This window comes from Suricata suricatta, chromosome 2, assembly GCF_006229205.1.
Source record: "Suricata suricatta isolate VVHF042 chromosome 2, meerkat_22Aug2017_6uvM2_HiC, whole genome shotgun sequence".
NCBI classification, from domain to species: domain Eukaryota; kingdom Metazoa; phylum Chordata; class Mammalia; order Carnivora; family Herpestidae; genus Suricata; species Suricata suricatta.
Window position 1 is genome coordinate 114,555,202 of NC_043701.1, and position 24,583 is coordinate 114,579,784.

Consider the following 24,583-nt stretch of genomic DNA (forward strand, 5'->3'; position numbering starts at 1 on the left):
GCTCCACACTGACAGAGCAGAGCCCAATGCAGGGCTTAAACTCATGAGCAATGAGATCCTGTCCTGAACCAAGACCAAGAGTCAGAGCTTAACCGCTGAGCCACCCAGGGACCCTTGAAATCTAGTTCATAATCACCATTGTTGTTGAGGGACCAAGCCTATGAAATGCTTTTTTTTAAAAATGTTTATTTATTTTTGAGAGACAAAGAGACAGAGTGTGAGTGGGGGAGGGTCAGAGAGAGAGGGAGACACAGAATCTGAAGCAGGCTCCAGGGTCTGAGCTGTCAGCACAGAGCCTGACATGGGGCTTGAACCCACGAACTGTGAGATCATGACCTGAGTTGAAGTCAGCTGCTTAACCGACTGAGCTGCCCAGGTGCCTGAGATGCTTCTTGAGTGACATTTTCTGCAAGTGAGAAAGGCTGGTTTAAATAGTAAAGACTCTGAAGATAGCACCTGCCAAGTGGGGTTCCTGATCTTCCTTCTGGGAAGGGGGCCCAGGAATTCTAGAACCGTTTTCCAGTTTTCACAGCATCTTTTCCCTGGAGGCCCACAGTGTGCAGGGCTTCACTGGTTTTGTAGCCCTGAATTCCCAGGGGAGCAGAACCCCTTTGAGAAGGACCCGCGGACAAGGTGGCCACCCTGGCGGTGCGTGGGGTGTGGGGCGCCACCTTGGGGCCTCGTCACAGGCCCGCCTGCAGCCCACCGTGTGGGAGCCGCCGGCCTTGTCCAGGAGGCCCAGCCGCCTGCACAGTGGCAGCCTCAGCGCTGACCCTGGCCCTCTCGACGCTGAAGTCCACACTTAACCAGCACGTTCTGTCGCCTCCCAGCTGGAACAGAGCCTACTCTTCTGCCCCAGGACCACCGCACCACATGGGGCTGTGTGCCCCCAGGTCCCGGCATCCTTACTGCTCGGCTCCGCACCCACCCCTGCAACCCCCAAACTTGGCATTCACGTCACTGCTGCCCCCATAGGCGCCCAGGCGGCACTTCCCTGTTCTGGACGCAGAAACCCCCCCTCAGCACCTGGCAGGTTATTCTCCCCTGTTCCTGGAGGAGAGGAGGCGTCACACTGTGTGCTGGGTTCGAGGAGGGCAGGAGGCATCACACTGTGTGCTGGGTTCATGGAGGGGAGGAGGTGTCACACTCTGTGCTGAGTTTGTTCAGGAATGGTGTAGGGAGCCAAGGCTAGGAGTTCCTAGTGGATGGGTGAGCTGGGGCTGGCGGTGTGGCTCGAGGAGGGCCGGCGGCTGGAGGCCCCGGGGTGGACAGCAAGGGGTGCTTGCGGCTCCCCCGGCAGCTCCCCGGCCCACCAATACGGCCATTTTGCCTTTTGGTGTATTTGTGCCCCCGCTCGTTGCTGTCTTCATTCCAGAATTCACCACGAGCCCCTGAGCAGCGTCTTGTTGAGGCTCCTTTTGGGGCCGTGTAAGCTCGGAAAGAACGTGTGAGGACTCTTGTCTGCTTCCTGTGATAGGAGGAAAAGGAAATTTGCAAGAAAACAGAAATACGTATATATTGCTGCTTAAAAATACTGCTCTTATAGTGCCAGATGCTTCTCGCTCTTAAGATGAAGATATTTGAGGTGTTCTAGAAATGTGATGGTCAAGGCAAAAGTGTTTGAAAACTCTGGCCTGCTGTTCCCCGAGTGGACTAGACACGTGTTCTGCCCTTCGCACACCTGAGAAGTGTGAAGAAATGGGGGATGCGACACCATTTCGTCATTTCCTGAAGGCAGACATTATGTCCAAAACGTAATGATGAAATAAGAGATAGTCGTTTAGAAACTCAGTATTTCTGGAAAGTCTAACATTCAGGGAATGTTGGACTGAACTAGGAAAAGGTGTCTTCTTCCTTTTTTTTTCTCCCTGTGGAAAAAGGAAACTTTGAAACATTTGAAATAAGTGTGTGTGTGTTTTTTTAGAGCCCACTTTATGAAACATCTGAAACAAGGACCCCAGATTTGAGTGCTTCTGGGGGCTGGGTAGGTAACAAATGGGCAAAGCAGGTTGGACATTAAATAATAGCAGATTCTGGGCCCTGTGACCCAGTGGAAAGCCGTGTGTCTCTTAGAACAGGGGCAGATGCTGCCGGAGTCCACTCGGTGTTGCCATATGGTGGCCCATGTCGGGGGTGGGGAGCCAGATCTTCCAGTCTTAATAGAAATCCAGAATTTTGAGTAACCGATAGAAAGCCTTAAATGATATCAGCATCCTGTGGGCCAAGCAGACCCTGTCTGTAGTTTGCTTCTGGCTTGTAGACCATCTGTCTGCACCTTTTTTGTTTGTTTTGTTTTGGGCTAGCACAATATACTGTATAGAACCCAGAATACTCACCTGGGTGTTTTACATTTAAAAATGAAATTTTCAGGGGGCGCCAGGGTGGCTCAGTTGGTTGAGCATCAGACTCTTGGTTTCGGTTCAGGTCATGATCTCACAGTTTATGGGGTCGAGCCTCACGTCCAGCTCTGTGCTGACGGTGCGGAACCTGCTTGGGATTGTCTCTCTCCCTCTCTCTCTGCCCCTTCCCTCCATCAAAAGGAAGAAATAAACTTTAACAAAAAATAAAAATAAAAATTCCAAGCATGAATCACAAATGCATCAGGTGGATTTGAATTGTACTGCCTGCATTTGTTCTGACTTGGGCTACAGGTGCCCTGCGCGCAGTGGACTGTTAACAGGGATTTGTTAACTGACTGGAATGTGAGTCTGGTACCACGACTCCCAGAGACATTTGAGATAGAAGAAACTGCCAACAGAGTAACACAAAGAAGATCGATGTGTTCTGGGTGTAGTGGCCTCTTCCTGTGTCGAGCGGATGGAGCATGTGTTTTCAGAAACAAAGGCACCTCGCAAAGGTTAGGGTAAAAGATGAGGAGGCTTACCCACGGAATACCGTTTCAGTCGTGTGTGTCTTGGCTCAGTCTCATTTTCCCAGCTGTTGCTTCTCAGATTTAGTTTCCCTTGATGTTTTATTTTTGTCTTCCTCTTGCACATGTGAAAGCCAAAGGTTGTCAGAATTTTCTAGCCTTGGTCCACGTGGTCTTGGTTACAAATAAGAACTTGAGCAGAAAAAGTGTTTGTTGGAAGAACATCAAGCAGTTGTCAGAGGAGGCCGGGTCGTCAGAACCGTAGCAAATGCTGCGCCCTGGGAAGAGCCAGCCAACGCCGTGCTGCGGACGCCACAGCGGGGTTGCACCTGTTGGTGCCGGCCAGGCCCTGGATGTACTGTTAACCGCCGCGCCCCTCTGTGGTGTTCTTCCCTTTCCCTGTCTTACTGTGCCACTTGCTCCAGATTCAGAGTCCCGTTTGGGAGCACCCGCGTGTGCCGGGAGGGACTTGTTGAGGCTGCGAGACTTCTTGGGCACCCCCAGGCTTTGGCCATGACTGTCAGAGCGGGGAGGTCCATTCTGAGGGTGGAGTGCTGGGAATCGCGGATGGAAGTACCCCCTGCAACCCTGCCACGGCAAACGGAGACATCATGTAGGCTGTGATTTTGCTCTTGCAGCCTGCGCATCGGTGTTTGTCCAGCACGGCCTGCAGCCACCCTGCAGACAGGAGGGGGAGGGGTTCAGGGCCAAGGTGGGGAGTGTTTGCGCATGCGCATGTTGGTGTTGGTCCGGGATAGAGGGTGTTTGCATCAAAAACCAGCTTCCTGAGCCTCTTACCAGACCCACTGAACCATCACCTAGGGGTGCAGAGGCTGGAAACTAGCATTTTAATGAGATGGCTCAACTTTGTGCACAGCAGTGTCCTAAAGTCTCCGATCTAGAAAGTGGTTGTTTCATGTAGGCGTTTGGGCAAGGTAGTTGGGTTGGGGAGAGACTGAGACTTTGAGGGAAGAGGGCGTGGAACTCGGACTTGTTGCTCTGAAAAAAATGCAGGTGAACTGGGGTGTTTTTCACACACTCTATGCTAGAGTCTCATATTTTCACTCGTCTTTTCGGGGAGATGTTCTGCACCCGGTTGAAGACGTGCTCCCTGGGGGCTCCGTGCAGGCTCTCTGCCCTCGTTGTCTGGATCCTCAGTGGAGAGGCGTCCATCAGATGTTAGTGGAGTCCAGCTCGTGAGCCTTGACAGCGGTATGGTCATATTTCCAGTCTCTTTCTCCAGAAGCAGATCCTGTCTCTGCCTTGCATCCATTCACCTTTCAGGTCAGCTGATAACTTAGTTCTGCCTCCGTCAGCTGGGCGTGGGGCCTGGTCAAGAAGAGTTAATTTTAGGCTGACCTGTTACTGAAGGCCGTGTTTTGGTGGCCATTCTAAATAAATGTTCAGCGTTGGGAGATGAGGGCTTTGCTGTTTGTGAAGCATAGGGAGCAGCAACTGAAACCTAGCCTGAGTGTGTCGGGCAAAGCACAGCCTGTTCCTACAATCCCGGCATCGCGGAGGGTCACGCCGGAAGGGGACCCGGAAGCCCTGTGGTCCTGCGGCGGGCTGCACCCTGGCCGGTGCTGGACTCTCACTCTGCCCTTGGGTTCCGGGCGAGTGACATCGTGCCTCAGTTCCCTCTGCTGTGCGACGGGGCCAGTGATGGCGCGGCCCGGTGGTGTCGCAGGGTTGTGGTGAAGTGGCTGGTGCAGGACGCTTGACCGATGCCGGGGCCGCACGAACACGCACCTGCCAGAGCACAGGTGGAAAAACTGATCCGGAGAGAGCTCAATTTGCCCGCCATCATGTAACTAGTCAAGCTTCAGAAAGCAGGCCTTTCAAGTCCTTGTTTTGTTTTCTCCCTGGTGACTGGACCGGCTAACTGGTTCTCAGACTAAGGATTTAAAGCTTTATGTCCTTCTGGTAGGAGCACTGAAACAACGAACTGCTGCCTAGCCTCAGTGCTGAGGGACTCTTCTGGAATCCTCAGGTGAATCGGGGCCCGGGCAGAAGGTGATGCCCCGAAATGGTCTCGTCGAGTTGTGTCGGGGGACTGGAATTGCTCCGCCGAAGCCAGCGGGCTCTCAGGGTGGTCGCTGCCCAGGGTGTTGCTGGAAAGGCCCAGCCGCCAGGCTGTGTGGACAGGGCTCGTCTCCCCGTGCTGCTGCCTCCTCGGTGTCTGGCGTGGAGACCTGGTAGCCTTGTTGCTAGAGTCGGTGAGAAAAACTGTGAGACCATGTGTACCCACTCAGGACGTGCCCACTTCCGAACATTTGTGCTCATGACACATTGGGGGAAAGACTGAAAGGCTCCCAAAGGAGCCAGTGTCTTACTGGGCCTGCCACCTGCTGGATTTCCTTACTGCTTCGCTACTTTCCTTGTTTAGAGAGTAGGGGTCAGATGTGTCTTCTTGTCAACACTATTACCTGACATTTCTTATAGTTTTGCATAGCGGACAGTGGATTTTTTAAAAGATTTTTTTAAGCCATCTTTACACCCATTGTCGACCCCAAACTCACAACCCGAGATCATGAGTCACACGCTCTGCCGGCGGGGCACCCCAGGAGAGAATGGATTTTGATTGTAGGCATTTCCCAGGGACGGGCCATGCACAGTAGCTATCCATGCTCTGGCGAGCCTCATAAGCACCGGCTCCGGGCTGTGGCATCTCTGCAGAGCCTCATTCTTCCACGGTTAAGAATCTGTTCTGTGCTCTTGGGGCAGCTCAGCCTGGTGAGAAAACCCGCCAAACCCCAATGACAACAGTTTACACGAAGACGGTCCTGTGTGACCTCGGACAGGGACCTTACCTTCTTTGGGGTTTAATCTGGATCTGTCTCGTAGATCTGTATGCAGAGCCAGGCTAAGGTGTTTAGTGCTTCCTCTATTTCTTGGTCACTCCCGAAGCAGCCTGGGTATCCGTGGTCAGCGATGGCCTTTGTGTGTGGGGTGGCAGGTGTGGCAGCACACATGCAGGGGAGTGATGGCCAAGGGATTCGCGTGACAGTCCTGGTGAGTGCTGGGTGGGGCGTGGCGGGCTGTCTGGGTTTGGGGAGGCGGGTTTGGAGACCCATGCTGCTTGGGGAAGCAAAAGCAAGTTTAAGTGGAAGACTGCGTGTGGCGAGTAAAACAAGATGTGGGGTCTTTCTTGTCTAGCCCTTAGGGTTGTAGTAACAGGCTGTTGGTGTGTGATGTTTACCCAGTGGTGTGTCTACCAGCCTCCCTTGGCACCATGGTCTCTTTGTGGTCAGAATCCTCTCTTCTAGGTGCTGCCTGAATGGAGTAGTGAGGGGCAGTGAGAGTTTTCTTACCAATATGTCCTTTACACTAAAGCCGTGACTGTTATAGGTCAAAGGCCTTAAAATTTTACGTCCCTGAACAGTGACAGACTCCAGTTCTCCAATTATTTGGGAGAAGATGCCAGAAGACATTTTCCATCATGGTGTTTGGCTCATTTTAAGTTGTTTATCTGGGATCCTGCAGGTATGAGATGTAAGCAGCCTGGAATAACTTGTTTATTTTTTATGGAATTGATAGGGATGCTTTCAGCATGGGAATTTGATTTATCAGCACACGGGAGTGAAAGCTTATGTGCACCTTTTAACAAAATGTCCTTCTAATTTAAAAAAGAAGCAGATAAACAGTAATGATGATGATGATGACATTTCTGGGAATTCATGGAAGCATTAGTTCATAGAACTTGCCAGTTTGGACGGCTAGATGGCTCAGTCGGTGAAGCATCTGATCTTGGCTCTGGTCATGATGTCATGGTTCGTGAGTTGGAGCCCCATGTCTGGCTCTGTGCTTTTAGTGTGAAGCCTGCTTCGGATCCTCTGTCCCCCTGGCTTTGCCCCTCCCTCTCTCGCTCTCTGTCTCAAAAATAAATAGACATTGAAAAAACCCTTCGAGTTTTTTCTCTGAAGTCCTCAGGTCTCGTGGTTGAAGAAGCACGGAGGCAGGAAACTGCAGTGGTTCCCCGCCTGGATTTGGAGCCAGAGTCTGGGTTTGAATCTGCTCCACCACTTAGGAGCTGTATGACAAGCAGCCTAATTTCTCTGTTCCTCAGTTTCTTCATTTGTAAGATGGGAGGAGGTGATGATAGTCCCTGTCCCCCAGCATGGCTGTGAGGATTGGGTGACCATGTGTAAGTTGATGGGCAGGAGTAGTGTCTGGCACGTAGTAGCCTATGTTGATGACTTCTGTGACCTTGAAAGCCACCTACTTCTATGCTCTCCGTCTGTCTTGCCCTTTTTCCGTCTGCCTATAGTCAGGCCAAAGTTCCCTGTGGATTCTCCGGTGAGCACAGGCACCGATTTCCATGGTTTGTGCGGCAAATAGTCTTGGAGGATAAGATGGCATCTCAGGAACAATGGGCAGGCACGCTTACTGGTTAGAAAAGATTGGGGCTCCCTGAGCTCATGGAAACTCATTTCCTTTTGTAACAGTGAAATTATTTTTCTGATTGCCTTCAGTTTGGTATTGCTGTTAAAATGTTTTTGTTTTGTCTTGCTAGTCCGGATTTTAGATCAAGGATCAAGGTGTGATTTCTATGACATTTATATCTTTTCTTTGGGTTTCTTCAGTTAAAGGACATTTTCCTCTTAAAAGTGTTCTTTTTATTAAAAACTTTTACAACATTTACATCAGGTCTAGCAGAAACGCTAATCAGTTTACTTTATCTTTCTTAAAAATTTCCAACATTCTTGTTACTTTACTCATAGGTATTAGATATCTAAAAAAATGCTTAGCGAGAAAGACCAAGTTTATTACTATTTACAGACCCATTCATATGGAATATCCAAACACTGGAACACATTTATTATTGGGTTTATTTGAGCAGTGCTGGCGTTTGGATCCTCTGGCAGGATTAGCAGTACTACATGGAATCAGGATTTGTGTTGAGAGTGAGGTGTATACTTCATTAATACTGACTTCATTTGCAAGAGCGACTCGGCCGTGGCAGTGACAGGACTCTGAACGCACACCTAGAGCACGGTATCTGGTGCAGGCAGGTCTGAGTGATTGGACTGGGACAGCTTCCCTTGCCTGCTCCTGGTCCAGTTCATGGAAATGTCAATCTTCACCTTCACCTCCGCTCCTCAGCATTTCCCGCTCTTGCTTTGCACTTGATGTTGAGTGGATTCTGTGTTGATTGCTAAGCAAGTAGGAGACTTAGACTACCTTCCTCCTGTTTCTCAACTGAGTTTTTTGGGATACTGGCGACCTGTAAATTTTCCAGGAAGTTCTTGGCAGGAGGTAGCACGTGGAAATCATTTTAATTGCGACGAGGTCCATGAGGTCGCTGTGGGCTGTGCAGCCCTGTGCGTCTGCTCTCTCTGGTTGCCCCTGGGGGAGTGCCCCTCTGCTCACTGTATGAGGCCACTGTGGCCCCCTCCCTGTCCTCAGACTCACAGGCACATGCTTCTGGGGTGCACCTCCTGTCTTCCCCACCCAGAGCACTCTTCCCCTGACATGTTTGTCCCCTCCCCTCCCTGAGAACATGCTCACACATCCACTTGGGACTGAGACCTCAGCTGACCCCTTCGGTAGAATAGACAAACCCCAAGCACCCTCTGTTCCCCTGACTGCTCACTCTTTCTCCAGGGCGCAAATTGCTTACCTGACGTCACTCTGGGCTGGTCCTGGGGGGCAGGGACCTGGTGGTGTACCTGCTTTGTTCTCAGTGCCTGAATGGTGCCTTGTGCCTTCCTAGCAAGGGCTGTGGAAGTATTTGTGGGACAGTGACAGAGATGAGTCAGGCGGTTTTGTGGGGAACGGGGAGGGGAAGGATTGGTGATGGAGGATGAATTGAGGTGATTGCTGTGGTCTCCCTGGGGATTGCTGGGAGCCTAACCGAGGGCTTGGAGGGCAGAAAGGAGGTCAGGAGACAGGGCGGCTAGGGGGTTCTCCTGATGGGTCTCCCTTGAGGTTGGGAGGGAAGGAGAAGGAAGGCAATCTGGAATATTCTGTGTCTGGTGGGCACTCGGTAGACGATCTTCCCATTTAGCTGAGATAAAGAATACCAGAAAAAGAAAAAAAAGCACCTGGACATTTCTTTTATAAAGCAATTACATTAATAGAATAAGAGAACACCCTCTTTAATTTGTGTTTATCTGAAATACAGTTTCTTAGAGGCTCTAAGTAACCCTTGCTGAAATGCCGATTTTAATTTGAGGTCAGGTTTCCTAAAATGTTTCGAAAGCTAACTGCAGGGAGGCTTTGGCCTCTAGGGAGTTTATATCTTTAGAGAGAGAGAGATTTTTCTGTATCCGGGAGCTCGGCTGGAGTTTCTGAAGGTCTGAATACTTACTTGGCTTTTGAGCACTGTGAGCTACCAGAGTTCACATTTAGATATGCAGTTTACGGCTCTTCCTTTGAATACATGTGTCCTTTTATAAGGACGGTCTTCGAAGCCAAGGCAACATCCTTCCCTCCCCTGGTGGCGGGCGTCATTCGGCCCGCTGGGGCCAGCAGCGTGCGTGGGAGCCCAGGCCTGTCCTGCTCCTGTCAGGCCTCGAGTCAGGAGGATGGTGGACTCCATGAAGGTCTGAGTTAACGCCACTTCCCTCCAGTGTGTAGTGGGAGTAGGTAGACTGTGACTGTGGAGTGAGTTCTAGTTTAGTAAGCTAGATGAATTCCGAGTGATCCTAGGTATTTGCTAAGTAAAAAGTCCACAACGTGGATAGACATAAGTTCTGTACGGATTATGGCCCATTGCTTTGCTCTGCGGTAAGTCTCTCTCCCTTCTCCCCTGCCACTTGGGAAGCTTTGCCTTTTGGCTCTGCCTTTCTGGAGAGCAAAGCTGGTGGCCGGGTGCTGGGGACAGGTGCTGGGGCAGCCCGTGGAGGGGCCTGGCTTCTTGCCTGTGTGGCTGGGTGTCTAGGGCGTCCGGGGACCCCACCTGTTGAGTGAAAGGGGCTGTCTGGGAGAGGCTCTACCATCATGTCCCAGCATTGAAATTCTGTATTCTCTCTGTGCAATTGGTGAGAGAGAGAGAGAGTGAGTGAGAGAGCAGGAGAGAGGGAGGCAGCCGTAGATCTGAATGTACTGACGGGAAGGATGTCTCTGACACATTGTTGAGTGAGAAAAGCAACTCGTGGAACATTTTGTGTCTGGACAAAGGATACATGGTGACTAATCCGGTCACAATTGGGGAGGTTAGAAGGGAAGGACTTACCGTCTTAATTTATGTTCCTTGGAGCTGAATTTTAGGCAGTTCTAGGACTTTGATAATCTCCCAAGGACAGCAGCCAGGTGCTCGGTGGTTTTGTGATTCTCTGACTGGTCTGGTCTGGGGGTGGCCCCAGAACCGGCTGCAGCCCCGTCCTCCCAGGGGCTTCGGTGGTCCCGCTCCCCGTGGCGGCTGCTGACTGGGTTCTCACCCCCACCAGCAGCCACCCCTTGTCTCTTATGCCTGGCTTCAGTGGTACGTGGGTTTATAAAGTCTGTTTCAAAATTTAAAAATCAGGGGCGTCTGGGTGGCTCGGTTGGCTGTGTCTGACTTCGACTGAAGTTATGATCTCACAGTCCTTGGGTTGGGCCCCGCTTCAGCTTCCTTGCTGGCAGCTCAGAGCCTGGAGCCTGTTTCAGATTCTGTGTCTCCGCCTCTCTCTCTGCTCCTCCCTAGCTCATGCTCTGTCTCTGTCTCAAAACTAAATAAACCAAAACTAAATAAATAAATAAATAAAAATATATTTAAAAAAAAGTAAAAATCAAGAACATGTTTTCTTAAAAAATCCATAACACTATAAAGTTTTCCGTGGCTTCAGCTTGCTTTTCCCAGGAGCAGACTTTGGTGAGCTTTTCCGCATCCCGCGTTGCTCTTTCCCAGATGGGTGGCCAGGCGGGCTGGCCTCATGTGCGCACTTATGTGCACGCCGTGCGACCGTGTGTCTGTCCCTGCCAGGCGTGCTGTCTTCCCTCTCTCCTGAATGTGGCCAGATGCGTGTGACTTCATTTCTTCCACGGCCCCTTAATGGGAGTCATCACCACTGCAACTTTTTAGCGTGCCTCCTGCCTTGACAGCCTCTCAGGGGCCTGGAGCTGGACAGCCTGGGGGTGCTCACTCCCCTCGGCTGCACCCCGAGCTTCTTCCACCGCTGATGTCTGCCGGCCGCCTCCTGGCCCTTGCTGCTGCTTTGTTACCTGGCCCCTACACATGCAGGGGTGAGTTGGGGTGGGGGGTTTGATGTTTGTGTTGACCTCGTCTGTTTTCATCCGGGCCTTATGTGACCTGGCAACTCTGTGGTTCCTGCTGAAGTGAGGGAGGTCTATCCCTTATGCTGCGTTAGGGGGGACCTGACACCCCGAGACTGCCCCCGCTGTATCAGAGGGGACCAGAGACCAACCTACCACTTAAGGGGGTTTCTTCTACTTTTCTTGGAGGTTCTTAGGTCCAGTGTCCTGAGGAGGTCCGGCATTGTGCTTCTGGTGTCTGGTGGTGTCTTGTGCAATTACTGGGCTTCATGGCCCATTCTACTTCACCAGGGTTCTAGGGAATATACAGATTACGTTACTGAGCCACACCTTTCTTTTTACTTATTTTTAATTTTTATTTTTAATTATTTTAATGTTTATTATTTTTGAGAGACAGCATGAGCAGGGGAAGGGAAGACGGAGGGAGACAGCTGACAGCTGACAGCTCGGAGCCCGACGCGGGGCTCGAACTCAAGAACTGGAGATCATGACCTGAGCAAAGTCGGCTGCTTAACCGACTGAGCCACCCAGGTGCCCCTAATTTTTATGTTTTTTAATGTTCATTCATTTTTGACAGAGTCAGAGGTATGAGCCTAAGCCCCTTATGAGCAGTGGTCACTCAACCTTCGTGGGCCGACAGGCTGTACCGACCGAGCAGGGTGGCCATGTGGCAGGCAGTGCTGTGCTGGCCCATGGGGACTGGTGGTGGGCTGAGGGGCCAGGAGGCCAGAGACACTCTGGGAGGGCTTGTGTTCATCACACCAGACCCGTCATCTCTGCCACCTGCAGGTGCCCTATCCCGTGCCCGTGCTGGGGCTGCGGGGTGAGTGTGTCTGCTGCTCGGAGCATGGCCCAACACCGAGGGGAAGACCGGTGACTCGCACGACCAGCAGCTTTACAACTTAAGAAAATGGGCCCCTGTGGGCCTCACCGACACAGGTCACTTGCACGACACCACTGGCTTTGGGCATTAGAGCGAGAGATGGGAATTGAATGCCTGCCATTGGGCACATGTCCTGGAGTCATTACTGGTCATAATTTATCAAGTCAGATTCCCAAAAGCTGTGATTCCGAGAGGGTACAGGAACATTTCTGCCTGCCCTACCTGGCTGAGTGGTTTCAGATGTCCTGAGCTAGACATCGGGTAAGGATGTGTAGTTTGTCAGTCTGAGAATGAGAGAAGATGACATGGGGCTTTGGGTGAATGTGGAATTTTGTGCGTGTGTGTGTGCGCGTGTGCGTGCGCCTCTAAATAGCAGTAATACTCTAATGTAATAATGGTGGTTTTGATGTAGCCAGTGCTTATTGTGTGTCAGGAATGGTGTGAAGTGCTTTTTATGATTCACAAAGCAGCTCATTTTCATTTCATTGTACAGGTGAGGCAGCTGGGTCACAGTGCAGAGAAACCTTTCACCAAGGCCTTATCATTAAGTAGTGAATGTCGGAGCTGGCATTTGAAGCAGGGGCTTTAACCAGGGGCAGGGTCGTGACTTACAGTGTTCTCTTAGGGGAATGATGACACTTCTCAGGTCCACTTGAGGACCACGCTGATTGGATTCCATTCGAGGAATTTTAATGTCCGCAAAGCGCGTAGCGCCCCCGCCGGGGCCTGTGAGTCTCTTATGGCTGCAAACACGGTGGCTTCAATGACGTGTGTTTGTTTTCTTTAAGTTCTAGAGGTCAGAACCCCAAAATCGGTTGTCTTGGCAGGGCTGTGGCCCCTCTAGGGGCTCCATGACAGAAGCTGGTCCTTGTTCTCGGTGGCTCTGCCCACATTCTGTGGCCCGTGGCTTCACTATCCTAGTCTCTGCCTTCTGGTCACATTGCCTTTTCTTTCTTCCAGTGTCAGATCACCCTCTACTGCCTCCTTATAAGGACGCCTTTGGTGTCATTTGGGACCCATGCTGGTAATTTCCCCATCTCATGATCTTTAACTTAATTACACCTGCAGAGTCCCCCACTTTGAGGTGGCATCCCAGTAGGAGCTGGATAACCTTGGGAGGTGTGTTGTTCATCCCACCACAGTGACCAAGGGAAGGAATTAGAACTTTCAGTCCACCTTGGAGGAGTGTGCTTGCTTTCAACAATTTCCTAATTGTTTCTCAGGATGCAGACACTAAAAATGTGGGAAAATTCCACAGCCTAACAGGTCTGAGACTTCACAGCATGCAGTGAAGGCCTAACATTCTGGGGACAACGGAAGCAGCTTAACTTCGTTGAACTCAGGATCCCTGAGGCTTAGTCGGTAACTAAGCCCTTTGGCTGGAGGGTGTACCTGTCCGCATGTCCAGAGTACTTCCAGGGTGCTTTAGGAGGTGCTAGTTCTTTATGATCTGCTAGTCTTTTGAAGGGATGGGGTTGTGTCTTCACTGACTCTGTGTTCCATAATAACTTAAACATGCTTGGAATTGCCTGGAAAAAAACATCTAACAAAACTGCACATCATGGGTGGCTCAGTCCTTTGAGCGTCCAACTCATGGTTCATGGGTTCGAGCCCTGTGTTGGGCTGCATGCTAACAGTGTGTGGAGTCTGCTTGGGACTCTCCCGGTCCTCTCTCTGCCCTCCTCCCCTACTCACATGCACTTGGGCATTCTCTCAATAAATAAATGTTAAAAAAAAAATGACGAGATAATATATGAAGATTTTTAAATCATCTTGAAACATCTGGCTCATAGGGCTGTCTGTGCCTCTGTCTTACCAAGTCCTCTTACCGGGACAGGAGGACCTGTTGGGCAGAGGTCCAAGGTCTGTGCCAGGGTCGCAGTCTTAGGGTCTCCTAGGTGGATGGTGTGCTTTGGGGGGCAGGGGGCAGTAGCGGAGTCTGGCCAGAGTGCAGGGCTGGGAAGGAAGGGTATTAGGAAAGTAGGTTGGGGCCAGATGTGCTGGTATTGAAAACGGGGCCAGGTTTGGCAGGAGGGGAGTATAAAAAAAGCCAGTAAAAGTGGTGCTTTGGGATAAGTAGTGTGGCAGCCACACACAGATTAGGTAGAGGGAGAAGCATTGCCGTTGCTTCCGAACTGGGAAAGTGCTAGAAGTGGGTGCCTGCAGGAATAGCGGGGCAAGGCGGGACCCGTGGGGACCGTGGTAGGTCACAGAGTTTTTCTGCTTGTCCTATTTTTTCCCTAATGGTGGGGGGGGGGGCAGCAGGAATTCGTGACTCCCCAGTTTGTTTGCTTACAAGCAGTGAACTTAATAAAACAAAGAAAGGTTGTCTTCAAACATGGGTGCTGCCCTGTAATTACTGGTGTGTGTCGTGCGCTTGTCTCAGGGAAGAGTCAGAGCTGAACTGGAGCTCTGCCCACCATGGGTGACCACGCAGTCCAAGCGCATGGACTGTGAGTGTCTAATTCAGTCCAGTCATTTCAGAATTCCTGCCGATGGAGCTGCTGCTTGCCCGTGTTTGGTACTGGTTTGTGAACATTGTGAGGCTTCTGAGACACTTCTTGGCAGAGAGAGGCGCTCGCGGAGTCCGCCTCTGTGCGGAGAATGACCCTGGGAGGACTTGATGGTCTTTCCCTGGGTGCTGGCACTTTGACTTGCAATTTCTTTTGATTATACTGAGGGGGAGAGATGTAATCAGGAAATCAAAGTCAGCAAATTTGTGGTGCGCCCTGAACTTGTAAACTCACTCTTCCTGCTCCTGAATGTACTTTGGACACAAACGCTGATCCTTATACGTAGAGTTCTGTTTTGTTGTTTACTCCAGCCGGCCTCCGACGTGTGACTCGTGTGTGCGGTTCACTGGACGCCGCCAGTGAGTGTCGTGTGCCTTGTTTCCACCTTGGTCTTCTGTGCATGAGTTCTGTGCTCAGCTAGAACGCCCTCCGCCAGGTGTCCCCTGGCGGCACGCTCCTATCCTCCCGGAGCCCGGTAGGCTTGCTGCCGACCAGCGATCGCCTGCTTGGGGTGGAAGCAACATTCCCTTAAAGATTCAGTTATTTTTATCTGTGAAATGAGGATAAGAATATGCACCTGGTGCAATTCTTAGTGGGTACGAGGGATGAGAAGCACATGTGTGTGTTCTTAACAGGGTCTCTTGGTAGACACTGCTTTCAAGATACCCCATCTCAGGGGCACCTGGGTGGCTCAGTTGGTTCAGAATCTTGCTGTTTTTTAATGAATTAATTGATTTATTTACTTAGAGAGAGTTAGACCATGTGAGTGGCAGAGAACAGGAGAGAGAATCCCAATCATGGTCTGAGCTGTTAACACAGAGCCTGATGTTGGACTTGAACCCATGAACCTTGAGATCATGACCTGAGCTGAAGTTGGTCATTGTGCCAACTGAGCTGCCCAGGCGCCTCTCAGAGTCCGACTCTTGGTTTCGGCTCAGATCATAATTCCAGGGTCATGGGATCAAGCCCCATGTTGGGCTCCATGCTGAAGGTGGAGCCTGATTAAGATTCTCTCTTTCCCCTTCATCTTTCTCTCTCTCCTCTCTCCCTTTGCCTCCTCCTCCACTCTTGTGTGCTCTCTCTCTGTTTAGAATATAATGTAAAATATAATAAAATAAAAATCCCATCTCAGTGGATTTTGCTGCAGTGGCTACGCTTATGTTTGTCACTGTCGAGTGATTTTTAAATTTTTTTAAGTGAGACAACTTTCTCTGCAGTGGAACCAAGAGAAGGAGATCACAAGGGCTTGTGTCCGGCATCTAACCAGCATCTAGGCAGCAGACTCCTCCACCAGGGAGTACACCAACTCCTCGTTCTGAGTTCGGTGCCTTTGGAGGCTTGAAGGAGAGGACATGGTGAAGGCAGTTTTGGGGGGCACTGTGGGGAGCACTCTCTCTGTCCACCTGCACCAGCGGGGGTTTCCCAGCGTGCCCACGGCAGAAGGGCCCTGAGTGGCCCTGTGCAGTGACTGCTCTCCTGGGCGGGGGGGTTAGGGCTGTGCACATGGGCTGCCGTGTCTTCCAGAAAGCCACTCAATCCCCTTCCTTGATTTTACAGAGACCGCAAACCCACACCATCTTCTCCCTAGCATGACAGAAGCCCCCGGGGCTGGGTGCGTGTCATTTGCCCTTTCCCCTTTCCTAATTTAACCAAACTACTTACCAGGCCTGAGTTGGATATGAAGTTGTTTCAATGGAAGGAACATGCAGATGGCAATAAATGGCACCGTTGTGTATTTCTTTTGGGGATGGGTGAAAAGGCGTCCGAATTCCTGGGGTTTGTGGCGTGCCTGGAAGGTGGTCCTGGCCCCAGCCTGGACAGACCCCGTCTATGCTGCCTGTTTCCTCTGCTTAGTCACCGTTTGTGAACACTTCCTGCTCTGACACGGCAAGGGGGCATTTTAGTTTATTATCACTCGAAGGATCTCTTTCACTTTGACTTCTATCGGCCTTCACATTAGGCAGACCGGATCCGTTGTCTGTCTGAGCTTTTCAGAGAATGCTTTGGATTTAGATTTTCTATGATGGAAAAAACTGAACATGAGCAAGAGGTAACCTTAGTTGCTTGTGAAACTCTGTCCAGGAGACGGAAACCCCTGCGGGGCAGTGATGGAGCCTCGAGGACTCTCTCCTTCCCCAGAGTGAGACAGGGTTGTGCTTCATACAGCACTGACACACCTGCACTCAGAGGCGCCACGCGTGGGGCCCGGCTCCCTGGGTTCGTGCCGCTGGGACAACGTGTTTGGGGGTGGCTCCCCTGGCGTGGCCTTTGGATCCTGTGTAGCTGCATTTTTTTTTCTTTTATAGTTTATTATCAAGTTGGTTTCCATGTAACCCAGTGCTCATTTCAACAAGTGCCCTCCTCCATGCCCATCATCCCCATGGCCAGATTTCATTCTTTCTCATTGCCATGTAATACTCCATTGTATAAATAAACCACATCTTCTTGATCCATTTGTCAGTTGATAGACATTTAGGCTCTTTCCATGATTTGGCTATTGTTGAAATTGCAGCTATGAACATTGGGGTACATGTGCCCCTATGCATCAGCACTCCTGTATCCCTTGGGTAAATTCCTAGCAGTGCTGTTGCTGGGTCATAGGGGAGTTCTATTGTTAATTTTTTGAGGAACCTCCACACCATTTTCCAGAGTGGCTGCACCCGTTTACATTCCCACCAACAGTGTAGGGGGGTGTCCATTTCTCCACATGCTCGCCAGCATCCATAGTCTCCTGATTTGTTCATTTTAGCCACTCTGACTGGCATGAGGTGGTATCTCAGTGTGGTTTTGATTTGTATTTCCCTGATGATGAGTGACACTGAGCATTGTTTCATGTGTCTGTTGGCCATCTGGATGTCCTCTTTGGAGAAGTGTCTTTTCATGTCTTCTGTCCATTTCTTCAATGGATTATTTGTTTCTTGGGCCTGGAGTTTGGGAGTTTTTTGTAGATTTTGGATACTAACCCTTTATCTGATATGTCATTTGCAATTGTCTTTTCCCATTCTGTTGGTTGCCTATTAGTTTTCTTGATTGTTTCCTTTGCAGTGCAGAAGCTTTTTATCTTGAGGTCCCAAGAGTTCATTTTTGCTCTTGATTCTCTTGCCTTTGGGGATGTATCGAGTAGGAAATTATTGCAGTTGAGGTCAAGGAGGCTGTTTCCTGCTTTCTCCTCTAGGTTTTGATGGTTTCCTTTCTCAAATTGAGGTCCTTCATCTGTTTTGAGTTTATTTTTGTGTATGGTGTAAGAAAGCGGTCTAGTTTCATTCTTCTGCATGTTTCTGCCCAGTTCTCCCAGCACCACCTGCTAAAGAGGTTGTCTTTCTTCCACTGGACACTCTTTCTGCTTCGTCAACGATTAATTGGCCATACACTTGTGGGTCCAGTTCTGGGTTCTCTATTCTATTCCATTGGTCTATGTGTCTGTTTTTGTGCCAATACCATACTGTCTGGATGATGACAGCTTTGTAGCAGAGGCTGAAGTCTGGGATTGTGATGCCTCCCGTTTGGGTTTTCTTCTTCAATATTACTTTGGCTATTCGGGGTCTTTTGTGGTTCCACACGAATTTGAGGATAGTTTTTTCTAGCTTTGAGAAGAATGCTAGTGCAGTTTTGATTGGGATTGCATTGAATGTGTAGATTGCTTTGGGTGATGATGACATTTCAACAATGTTTAGTCTTCTGATCCATGAGCATGGAATGTTTTCCCATTTCTTGTGTTTTCTTCAATTTCCTTCATAAGTTTTCTATAGTTTTCATCATACAGATCTTTTACATCTTTGGTTAGGTTTATTCCTAGGTATTTAAGGTTTTTGGTGCAATTGTGAATGGGATCAGTTTCTTGATTTCTCTTTTTGTTGCTTCATTATTGGTGTATAAAAATGCAACTGATTTCTGTACGTTGATTTTGTACCTGGCAACTTTGCTGAATTCATGGATGAGTTCTAGAAGGCTTCTGGTGGAGCCTGTCAGGTTTTCCATGTCGAGTATTATGTCATCTGCGAAAAGTGAAAGTTTGACTTCTTCTTTGCCAGTTCTGATGCCTTTTATTTCCTTTTGTTGTCTTATTGTTGATGCTGGGACTTCCAGCACTATGTTGAACAACAGTGGTGAGACTGGACATCCCTGTCGTGTTCCTGATCTCAGGGAGATAGCTCTCAGTTTTTCCCCATTGAGGGTGATATTAGCTATGAGCTTTTCATAAATGGCTTTGTGATGTTTAAGTAAGTTCCTTCTATCCCATTTTCCTTGAGGGTTTTTATTAAGAAAGGATACTGTATTTTGTCAAATGCTTTTTCTTCATCCATCGACAGGATCATATGGTTTTTATCTTTTCTTATTGTTAACGTGATGTATCACATTGATGGATTTGTGAATATCGAACTAGCCCTGGAACCCAGGAATGAATTCCAGTTGATCGTGTAAATAATCCTTTTTATGTGCTGTTGAATTCCATTTGCTAGTATCTTGTTGAATATTTTCATATCTGTATTCATCAAGGATATTGGCCTGTAGTTCTCTTTTTTTTTTTTTTTTTTTTGCTGGGTGTCTGTCTGGTTTGGGAATCAAGGTGATGCTGGTTTCATAGAATGAGTCTGGAAATTTACCTTCTATTTCTATTTTTTGGATTAGCTTGAGAGGAATGGGTATTAACTCTGCTTTAAATGTCTGGTAGAATTCCCCAGTGAAGCCACCTGGCCCTGGGCTCTTATTCATTGGGAGAGTTTTGAGAACTTATTCAATTTCTTCGCTAGTTATGGGTCTGTTCAGGTTTTCTATCTCTTTGCATTTGAATTTTGGTAGTGCGTGTGTGTTCAGGAATTTGTCCATTTCTTCTAGGTTGGCCAGTTGGTTGGCATATAATTTTACATAGTAGTCCCTGATAATTGCTTGTATTTCTGAGGTATTGGTTGTAATAGATCCATCTTCATTCATGATTTTGTCTATTTTGGTGCTCTTTCTTTTCTTTTTGAATAGCCTGGCTAGAGGCTTATCAATTTTGTTTATTTTTTGGAAAAACCAACTCTTGGTTTCGTAGATCTGTTCAATTGTTTTTTTGGATTCCATATTGATCTTTATTATTTCTCTTCTGCTGGGTTTCGGGTGCTCTTGCTGCTCTCCTTCTAGTTCCTTTAGGTGCATTGTTAGATTTTGTATTTGCGCTTTTTCTAGCTTCTTGAAATAGGCCTGGATTGCAATGTGCTTTCCTCTTAGGACTGCCTTTGCTGCATCCCAGGGAGTTTGGATTGTTGTATCTTCGTGTTTGTTTCCATATATTTTTTAATTTCTTCTCTAATGGCCTGATTGGCTCAGTCATTCTTTAGTAGAGTGGTCTTTAACTTGCATGTTTTTGGAGGTTTTTCAGACTTTTTCCTATGATTGATTTCAAGTTTCATAGCATTGTGATCTGAACGTGTGCATGGTATGATCTCAATTCTTTTATATTTATGGAGGGCTGCTTTATGACCCAGTGTGTGGTCTGTCTTGGAGAACGTACCATGTACATTTGAAAAGAAAGTGAATTCCCTCACATCAGGATGTAAAGTTCTAAATATAGCTGTCAGTCCTTAGTGATTTTCTGTCTAGTTGATCTACCCAAGCTGTAAGTGGAGTATTAAAATCCCCTGCAATTAGCACATGCTTATCAAGAAGATTGTTTCTGTTTGTGATGAATTGTTTTATGTATTTGGATGCTACCGAATTTGGTGCATAGACATTTATAATTGTAAGCTCTTCCTGATTGCTAGACCCTGTAATTATTATGTAGTGCCCTTCTTCATCTCTTGTTACTGCTTTTCCTTTAAAGTCCAGTTTGTCTAAGTATGGCTACACCAGCTTTCTTTTGACTTCCAGTCGCACGATAGGTATTTCTCTATCCCATTTCCTTCAATCTGTAGGTGTCTTCAGGTCTAAAATGAGTCTCTGGTAGACAGCAAATAGATAGATTTTGTTTTTTTATCCATTCTGCTACCCTGTGTCTTTTGCTTGGCTGCCTAGCTGCGTTCTTTAAGCGGTTCTGTCACTCGAGCAAACTTGAGTGTGAAGTTTCTCTTTCAGTTTTGTGTTTTAACTTTAGAACACATTTGGAATCAAGTGAAATATAATTTTGGTGTAAAACCTTAGTTTTGGGGGTTTCTGGGTGGCTCAGTCTGTTAGGCCTCTGACTCTTGGTTTCAGCTCAGGTCAGGATCTCGTGATCTGAGCGATGGAGCCCCATGTCGGGCTCTTGTGCTGACAGCGAGGATCCTGCTTGGGAGTCTCCCTCTTTCCCTCTCTTTCTGCCCCTCCCCATTCACTCTCACTCTTGCTCTAAAATAAATAAATAAACTTTAAAAAACCTACTTGTAAAGCTGACTCACAAGCGTGGTCTTTGGGTCAGGGTAGCTGAGTTTTGCGTTTGTTTGAACATTACTTTGGAGCTTTGGGAGTCACTGGGTTGCACACTCTCCTGCCCAAGTGACTGCTCCCTGGTTCTTCTGCCCTCTGGCCCGCCTGCAGGCAGAGCCTCTGTCACAGGGTGTTTCTGGCCTCACTGGCATGCAGGTCACAGCCCTCCAACCCGTGGGAGTGTTTTCTGCTTCACCTGCAGCTTTGTCTCTTACCCCAAACCCTTTGTGCTAATGGCCAATAATCTTTTGCAGCTGGGCAGATAACAGGTCAGTCCACTCGCCTTGGCCTTTGAAGATAACTTGACGGCAGGCCGGCAGGCCTGCTTGATCCTGCTGTGTGGATACTGTCCCATCCCGTCGGTTGTCTTCCCTTCCCTCCCTTGCCACCCGGTGGTGTGAGAATCCGCTCCCTACTTAGAATGGGTGCTGCTCACCCAGCTGAGGACTCCTTTGTTTTCCAGATGAGTGCACTGCGCTGGGAAAATCTGGATTTGTCTGGAAATGTTCCTGCTCTGAGCAGAGTCCCGCACTTGCTCTCCAGGACAGTTCAGATGTTAATTTTATTGCCCTGTACTGCCTGGGCCTTGGTCAGAGGTGGATGCCTAATGTCACTTGTCAGAATTGGCTCCAGAAGGAGCAGCTGGACACTGGCTGTGTGAGGGGCTCAGGGCCAAGTCTCAAGAGCGAGGGCATGACTTTGCTCTGGAAAGCAGGCAGCATTGGGTTCTAGAAACAGAAAAAGCTGGTGGATTAGAAAAATGCCCCCCTTGTGTTTGCACTTGGCATTCCATTATAATTACCTAAATGCTTGCAGGATTGGTTGCTGGAAAAAAAACCCAACTAACAAGCAAAAATTGGGATTTCCTGAATAATCCATATCATTGTGATATACTGAACTTGTACGTATTAGATAATATATAACTTTTCATATTTTATATAATATGTGTAATATGCATGTAGTATAATTTTATACGTTATACATATAATATAGATGTTAATACCTTATACATTTTTAATACATTACATCGAGTACGTTATCTATAATTTCCATTTTATGTAAAACATAAAATACATAGACCCTTGAACGTGCATAAGGAGTAGGGGCACCGACTCCTTACCTGGATTACGATCTGCATATGACTTCCGACTCCCCTATGCCTAACGACTCCTAGCAGAAGGTCAACCAGAAGACTTAGTAGGAACATAAACAGTTGATTAACACATATTTTGTATGTTCTGTGTCTCGTATTCTGTGTTCATACAATACAGTGAGCTAGAGAAATCATGAAGGAGAGAGAAGGCATTTTCAGGACTGTCCTGTACTTACTGGGAATAATCCATGTGGACGTGCACCTGTGCAGTTCTTAGTCACGTTCAGTGGCCAGCTGTATAGGGTCTTGTATGTTTTCTAAATTCTATGTGTATCTTTTTTCCTTGTGAACTTTTTCCTACAGCACCAGGACTCACATCATTCATCCATTCTTGCACTCTTGACTTTAAGTTTCCATGGGCCTGTGGGCATGTTTTCTGCTTGCAGCCTAGAGCTGCAGCATTGGAAATTTTAGTTTTCCTGTTTTATGTCAGTCTCGCAGGGGTCCTGTAATCCCTTAAGGAACAGATATCTAAGAACACATGAATGGCAACACTTCCAAACGGCCACCTGTAAATGCATGTGGGCGTCAGGTCTTAGTGAATGTTTAAAAGTCCTCTTCAGGAGAATAACGAACATGCTTCTGGTCATTTGTGGACACAGAGAGCTTGGAAAAGGTTGTTCACACACCTGTCTGGTGTGCCCTCTGAGTCTTAGAAGAGGGAAGAGCAGAAGTCGGCAGGCATGGCCATTTTCCGATTCCTTTCCCATGGGCTCTGACTTGGCTGCGGAAACGTCCGAGCTTGCCTTGAGAGTCTGACGGTGGAGGTGGCACCTGCAGGAGGGTTCGCAGGTCAAAGAGTGCGACGTGAAGCCTCTTCCACCTGTGGATGCTGGCACCTTGAGTTATTCCTGTTAAACCCTGGGGTAGGGAAGAGCTTTCTATAAACCATTAATAAAGTGAAGAACTACCAATGTTAGTGCCTCCTTCCTAGGAGATTTGTATTTCATTGGAAAGAAGGACATCTGCTCTCAGGATAAAAGTCCTTTCTCTAGGTGGGTGAGTCCTACAGTTTGGTTCCAGCTACGGCTTTCGGATGCCATCCCTGGTCTCCTGATTGAATCGGACACGAGCTGTTTTCTCCCCAAACAGCCCAGAGTGGGCGGCTCAGCCTTTATTCCAGTGGCAAGGTCTTGGCCCCTCTCCTGGTCTTGTCCCCAGAGAGTCAGCTCACAGCAGCTCTGCTTGCTTCCAGTGTGACAGAGGACAGGGCAGGGCTGAGCTTGGTGCTTTTAGTCATGCAGAGTCCAGGGCTGGGCAGGGCTCAAGGCCATTGTGTAGACAGAGCTCTCAGTGGTGACAGGGAGATGCATGCTGGACTAAATCTCCAGGACCGATGAGATCCCATTTCTGTGCCGGACAACTCGAGATGGGAGAGGGTGGGGTCTTTAGAAATCCTTCTAATAGCAGGGATCTATCTTTCTTTCCTTCCTTCCTTCCTTCCTTCCTCCCTTCCTCCCTTCCTCCCTTCCTCCCTTCCTCCCTTCCTCCCTTCCTCCCTTCCTCCCTTCCTTCCTACCTTCTTTAAAGCAGGGACTTTCTAGCGCTGGGAGAGGAAAAGCAGTGCAGTCAGTGCTGTGATTTTGGAAATCCGATGGACATGATCCTGGTCCTGCTGAATGGTGACTGTAGTGTGTCAGGGCATAACATGACATTTGGCCAGCCTGGAAGGAAGGAGGGAGCGACTGAGTGTGTCAGTGCTCTGGGGTGCCGCACCCCCCCCCCCCCGAGTGTCACATCTCACACTTTCTCTGCCTTCTTCTCAGGCTGCTCCAAGGCCTGGGGGCTGGGAGGGGGGTGGGCCCAACATGCCAATGTCTCCAAGCACGTTGGCCCCTTAGTCTCTTCCAGACCAAGCCACTCTCAACTGTGCCCCTGGAAAGTGCCCCAGGCCCACCCGACTCTCCCCTTCTCATACTTGTCCTCTTGGCCTGGTCAACCGGTGACTGCAGTTACCCTGCAAGGTGACTGTGGCTCTTGTCCCTCCCCTTGGTGAGAGGCAACACAGAAAGCTCACTTCCCCACCGGCCTCTCCAGGGAGAAAACATACGTGCATCGCCCAGAGTTTCCACCTGTGGCCAAATTCAAGGCCAAGTCCTCAGAGGCCTCCAAGCACTGCCTCCTGCCTCCCCCTGCCTGCTCCTGCCTCTCTCTCTGTGCTCCCTCCTCCTCTTCCCTGTTCCTGCCTCCCTCTCTGTGCTCCTGCCTCCCTCTCCCTGCTCCAGCCTCCCTCTCTGTGCTCCTGCCTCCCTCTCCCTGCTCCAGCCTCCCTCTCTGTGCTCCTGCCTCCCTCTCCCTGTTCCTGCCTCCCTCTCTGTGCTCCATCCTCCCCTTCCCTGTTCCTGCCTCCCTCTGTGTTCCTGCATCCCCCCTGCCTGCTCCTGCCTCCCTCTGTGTGCTTCGGACTCCCCCTGCCTACTCCTGCCACCCTCTCCCAGCTGCTGCCTCACTCTGTGCTCCTGCCTCCGCCTCTGTCTTTCTGCTCCTGCCTCAGATTCCCACCTCTCTCCCCTCCCCTTCCCTGTTTATGCCTCCTCCTCCCACCTCCCTCTCCCTGCTCCCACCTCCATCTCCCTCCTCCCCCT

At 49.2% G+C, this 24,583-nt stretch overlaps 1 protein-coding gene and 1 long non-coding RNA gene across 2 annotated transcripts in view; one reads left to right on the plus strand and one right to left on the minus strand.

Moving 5' to 3' along the window:
- The window catches only part of SGMS1 (sphingomyelin synthase 1), a 231,329-nt gene that overhangs the window by 16,745 nt on the left and 190,001 nt on the right, over positions 1-24,583 (plus strand). The gene's annotated exons all lie outside the window — the stretch shown is intronic.
- On the minus strand, positions 22,915-23,658 carry LOC115285421. Its single transcript, XR_003905523.1, has 2 exons — positions 23,518-23,658; positions 22,915-23,348 (listed from the first exon to the last, which is right to left on the minus strand). It is a non-coding gene; the product is annotated as an uncharacterized LOC115285421 (long non-coding RNA).